Source organism: Lipotes vexillifer, unplaced genomic scaffold (assembly GCF_000442215.2).
Source record: "Lipotes vexillifer unplaced genomic scaffold, Lipotes_vexillifer_v1.1 scaffold5, whole genome shotgun sequence".
Taxonomy (NCBI): domain Eukaryota; kingdom Metazoa; phylum Chordata; class Mammalia; order Artiodactyla; family Lipotidae; genus Lipotes; species Lipotes vexillifer.
In genome coordinates, this window is record NW_006788592.1 from 1,864,439 (window position 1) to 1,870,467 (window position 6,029).

The 6,029-nt window shown below is 36.5% G+C and overlaps 1 pseudogene; it reads right to left on the reverse strand.

Annotated features, from left to right (window-relative positions):
- Positions 1–4,670: 4,670 nt before the first annotated feature.
- Positions 4,671–5,551, reverse strand: LOC103087488 (homeobox protein NANOG pseudogene; annotated as a pseudogene).
- Between the last annotated feature and the right edge of the window lie 478 nt (positions 5,552–6,029).

Sequence of the window (6,029 nt, forward strand, 5' to 3'; positions counted from 1 at the left end):
TATATATATATATATATATATATATATATATAAATTTTTTTTGCCTTGCAAAACTTTGTACTGCTTAAGTAATCAAATTTACCATTTTTTCCTTTTGAGTAAGTTAGAACGGGCACCCTCACACAAAAATTATAGAGAAATCCTCCCATGTAGTCTTCTAAACTTGTATGGCTTATTTTTCACATTTAAATACGTGTTTAATTTAAAGTTTATACTAATGTGTAACGTGAACCATGGATCCAACGTTAACTTTTATAGCTGTCTGCTTCACAACCCAGTTATTCCATAGACTATTGTCCTATTGATCTATCCAAACACCAGTACTATATTTTAGTAATTTGTTTTAAGACTAATTCTTCCTCAGTATTCTTCCTCCTTCTCCCCTGAGGTTGCTTTCCTAATATTTCTTATTTGTTTCTACATGTGAACTTTAGAAACCCTAGGATACCAAGTGTTATTTTATCAGCATAGCATTAAAGTGATAAAATAACTGTTTCCAAGTTTCTCCCATGAAGATTTTGCAGATTTCTTTCATTATTCCTAAGTATTGTATCTTCATCAATAATATTTATTTTATTTACTTCTATCATTTAACTGTTTTTGTTGCTGTTGTTCCTACCTAACAAAGCTGCTGACATCTGCGTATTTTTTTTAACCCCACAAACTTACTGAATTATGTTATCATATAAAGATCTTTTTTCAGTTGATTCTCTTGGGTTTTCCTGGGTATACAATTGTGTCATATGCAAATAGTGATCACTTTGCCTTCTTTTAAATTCTTATACTTCTAACTTCTTTCTTAAAATTTTATTGTTTAATATCTTGGTACAATGTTAAGCTATATGTATGGTGGTGGGCATTTTTACCTTATTCCTAACTTTAGTGTGTCCTTGTTGAGCATGACACTGGTCCTTTTTTTGAGATATAAATAGTTTATCATACTGAGAAGGATCAATTCATTCCAATCTTATTGACACTTAAAATCAAGAATTGGTGTGGAATTTGAAAAAAATTTTTCTAGCATGTAAGCATATTTATTTATTTCAATTCATAGATCTATATAATACATTATATTAATACATTTCCTAATGTTGACCAAATATTGTATTCCTGTTATAAAACCTGATCGGTCATGATGTATTAGTTTTTTAATGGGCTACTGAATTCTATTTGCTAATATTTTGTTTGTGATTTTTTTAATCAATATTTATAGTAATATAAATCCATAATTTTTGCATGTGTGTGCAGTCTTTGTCACATTTTGGTAGCAAGGTAATGCCAACTTTAAAAAGAATTTTTAAATTGCCTCCTTTTTTTATGTCCAATATGGCTACTATGGAAGAGATAATAGCATTGGAATGATCTGATCCTTAAAGATGTGATAGAATGCTCCTGTGAAGACATATCAGTCTGTTTCTTTTGGTGGCCGGGGGAGTGGATATTTCTTATACTACTTTTGCTAATTTTTTCCCAATAAAATCAGTCTGTAAACATTATTTCCTAATGCTATTTTTTTTCTTTTGAAGAAAAAGGAGGTCATGAGGCAAGTGACAATGAAGTACTCAAGAACTGATTATTAATTACCAAATTGAGGAAGAAGGGAGATTTTTTTTTTTTTTTTTTGCGGTACGCAGGCCTCTCACTGTTGTGGCCTCTCCCGTTGCGGAGCACAGGCTCCGGACTTGCAGGCCCAGCGGCCATGGCTCACAGGCGCAGCCGCTCCGCGGCATGTGGGATCTTCCCAGACCGGGGCACGAACCCGTGTCCCCTGCATCGGCAGGCGGACTCTCAACCACTGCGCCACCAGGGAAGCCCAGGGAGACTATTTTTTAAGTGATTATAAAGTGCTAGTCCTTTCATTTACTTCTCACTAAATCTCAGATAAATATTACCGTCTCAATTTTACAGGTGAACAAAATGAATTTCTAAGAAGTTATGTAACTTTCTCAAGATCATAAGCAGCAGAGCATGATTCCAACTCTTGTCTCCGTGACAACAAAGCCCAGATATTAAGATTGTACTATTTTTCTCTCTCCTGCTTTCCAGAGATGTAATGTATAATGAATGTATAAATTAGGAGATATAATTATTCTATACTGTAGTTGTTAAGATGCTTAAAATCAAATGAATACTCAACAGCTTACATCACCACTCAGGTTGTTGTCTGTATCTGCATTCAATCAGCTCATCAAACAAGAGGAAAAGGATGCTGAGACCTCCAAAGCATTGAGGGGTCTGACTTGGTAGTGAGAAAAATGGAGCTACCCTTTGCTGGTAATAATGGGACATATTGGTCAGATTGGCCCCATACTGAGTGGCTCTCTAATAAAATCACCCTACCATCTCTTTTCTAGCATCATGTTGGGCCAATTCATAAAGAATTAGTTTAATTAAAAAAGAAGAAATTTTTAAATAACAAATGCAGCCAGTAAGCTGTGCTTACTTCCTTAAATAAATACCAGACTCTTTTGGTAAAAAGAACTATAGAATTATTTTATTGCTATCTTGGTGCTGAAGCTCATATGAGAATGGTGAAATATTAATCAAAGGAGTAAGAGCTTCCCCCAAATCTCATATTGGCTTATCCCTTTTCCCCCCAATAACATTTGTACTCCAATCACTCTCCATTGAAAACCCTACTGATCCTAATTCTATAATTATCAGCCTGAAAACTGTTTCTTGTAAGCCTATAATGTCTTGAAGTTTTTCACCATAAAGTCTATGAATTTCAGGTTAATCTATAAGCCCTCAACAGTGCGTTATCAAATTATATAAATCCTAAATAGCAACTGAAATGAAAAGGATCTGAAAATAACTGAACTTATCTCAGCACAAAGCACATAGCACACTGAGTTTTCTCCTTATTCTGTGGCTGTCAAGTATCTCAGATTCAGCAGCAGCTTTGCACAATAACCTCAATAATTTCATACAGCATGTACTTTCCTAAGGCTTTGGAGGAAAATAAATCAATATCAGTGGTTTAGTGAATTAACCTCTATTGTCTCCTCTTCCAATTGGTGGATGTCAGAGAAAAATAAAGCAAAATCAAATTAACTTGCTTATTTTTAATTAAATCCATATATCTACTATTTGAATTGACTAAATATGATAAATAACAGCTTTATATCAACACACACAAACAGATACATACCCATATTCTTTTCATATAATTGCATATTCTGTTTCCCATATCATTCATAAAAGTTGGGTTTATAGACCAAAGAGAGACTAGAAGTAAAATTGTCAGTACTTTTCAGAAAGTTAAAATTATGGCCCTCACATAAACACAAAACAAACAACATTAAAAATGTATGGACTAAGTGTCCATCAACAGATGAATGGATAAAGAAGATGTGGTACATATATACTATGGAATATTAGCCATAAAAAGAAATGAAATTCACTTTGTTATAAAGCAGAAACTAACACACCATTGTAAAGCAATTATACTCCAATAAAGATGTTAAAAAAAAAATCAAAAACAAGAAACAAAATTGAGTTATTTGTAGTGAGGCAAATGGACCTAGAGTCTGTTCCTACAGAGTGAAATAAATCAGAAAGAGAAAAACAAATACCGTATGCTAACACATATATACGGAATCTAAAAAAAAATGGATCTAATGAACCTAGGGGCAGGACAGGAATAAAGATGCAGACGTAGAGAATGGACTTGAGAACACGGGGCGGGAGAAGGGTAATCTGGGACGAAGTGAGAGAGTAGCATTGAAATATATACACTACCAAATGTAAAATAGGTAGCTAGTGGAAAGCAGCTGCATAGCACAGGGAGATCAACTCGGTGCTTTGTGACCACCTAGAGGGGTGGGATAGGGAGGGTGGAAGGGAGATGCAAGAGGGAGGGGATATGGGGATATATGTATACATATGGCTGATTCACTTAGTTATACAGCAGAAACTAACACAACATTGTAAAGCAATTATACTCCAATAAAGTTGTTTAAAAACTTTATGGAGATATTACTACACAACTACCAGAAAGAATAGAATAGAGAAAACCTGACAATATTAATTGCTGGTAAGGATTGCTGGCAAGCAGCAGCTTTGGAAGATAGCTGGGCAGTTTCTTACAAAACTAAGCATACTCTTTTTTTTATTTTAAAAATGGGTATTTTTTTTTTATTGGTACTTATAAACGAACCAGCCAACTGGTAGTATTATGATGTGGACAAATCAAAACATCTTTCTACAAATACTAGAGTGGTGAAAAAATTAGGGGTTGTAGTAAAATAGCAAAAAATGGGTAGAGGAAATCAGTGAAGCACATTGTAGCTTAACCCTTCACCTTAACAACTGAGGTTCTTAACAAGTAAAGCCTCCCCATCCCAGAAAATATGAATAATCCTTCATCACACATCTTTGTACTTTTGCTCCCTATTCTTGAGGTTAGGTTCTAGATCCTAAAGATATCCAAAAAATAGTATTATAACCTAGTTATCTATAGCCTCCAGTCATCTTTTATAATGTTGTCTGTAGAAGCCAATGCTTCTGAAGCCTCTTTAATTAGTCACCAATCATACACCCCCAAACTGACACAAAAGGCACAATGAAAAGCAGCTTTTCAAGGCAGAGAGATACGTAATTGTAAAAGAAAAATTCTAGGGAAGTAATACAGTCAAGGCTCAAATTGAGACTGAATAATACAGCCATCATTACAAATCTTCAGGCTGTACGTTCAGAGAGTAATTTGGGAATAAATCCATGTTTTGCTGTTGGGAATTGAAATGCTTAGTAGTTTGCTGCATTGTGTTATAGCTTCCCCCATCAGTTTCCAAGGTGGCCTCCAAATCACTGACAGGAGAATTTTGCTGGAACTGGATCTGGGGCTGCAGGAATTCCTCAACATAGTGGTTGAATTGACTGTTCCAAGTCTAGTTATTCCAGGCTTGGGGGCACCAGGTCTGACTGTTCCAAGGGTGGTTGCTCCAGGATTGACTGTTCCAGCTCTGGTTGCTCCAAGTTGGGTTATTCCAGGTCTGGTTACCCCACATGGGCAGGTTTCTGCAAGAGTTCACCAGGCATCCTTGGTGGTAGGAATAGAAGCCCGGGTATTCTGTAGTTGCTGGGCCCTGAGTCACACAATGCTGCTATTCCTTGGCCAGTTGTTTTTCTGTCACCTCTTACGTTTCATTCTCTGGTTCTGGAACCAGGTCTTAACCTGTTTGTAGCTAAGGTTCAGGATGTTGGAAAGTTCTTGCATTTGCTGGAGGCTGAGGTAGTTCTGCCTCTGAAATCTATCATTGAGTACACACAGCTGGGTCTGAGAGAACACAGTTCTGGTCTTCTGTTTCTTGACCAGGATCTTCTCTTCTTCTCTGTGCTCTTGTCTGCAGCTGTGGCCAGTAGTTTTACTCTGGGGCTTGTGGAAGAATCAGGACTGTCCAGTCTCCATGTTGTGGGTCTCAGCAGATGACATTTGCAAAGACACATAATTTTCTTCAGGCCCATTAATCTCAGGCATTGGTGAAGATTCCCTATAATTGGATGCTTCGGGGCCACACAGGCTTTGGGGACAAGCTGGGTCCACACTCATGTTGCTGAATTGAAGGAGAGGGAGAAAACCAAAAGGGCTAGATAGATGGTAGGAAAAGTCCAGGCTTAAGAATCTAAGTAGAAGAGCTTAGAGAAAGGTGAAAATCTCCAGGTGTAAAAGTATTGAAAATATGGGATGAAGGGAAGTCACCTGTGTGATAAAAGAAGCCTACCAGCCCAATGTAGGAAAATGACCAAAACTAAGCATACCCTTACCATACCATTCCAGTAATTGTGCTTGTTGATATTTACCCAACTAAATGTGTGTCTACATGAAAGCCTGCATGGAAATGTTTATAGCTGCTTTATTAATAATTGCCAAAACATGGAGGCACCCAGGATCTTCTTGAATAGGTAAATGAATAAAAAAAACTAGAGCCCAGTCACCCAATGGAATAATATTCATCAATAAAAAGATATGAGCTATCAAGCCATGTAAGACATCGGTGAATCATAAACGCCTATTGCTAATGGGAGCC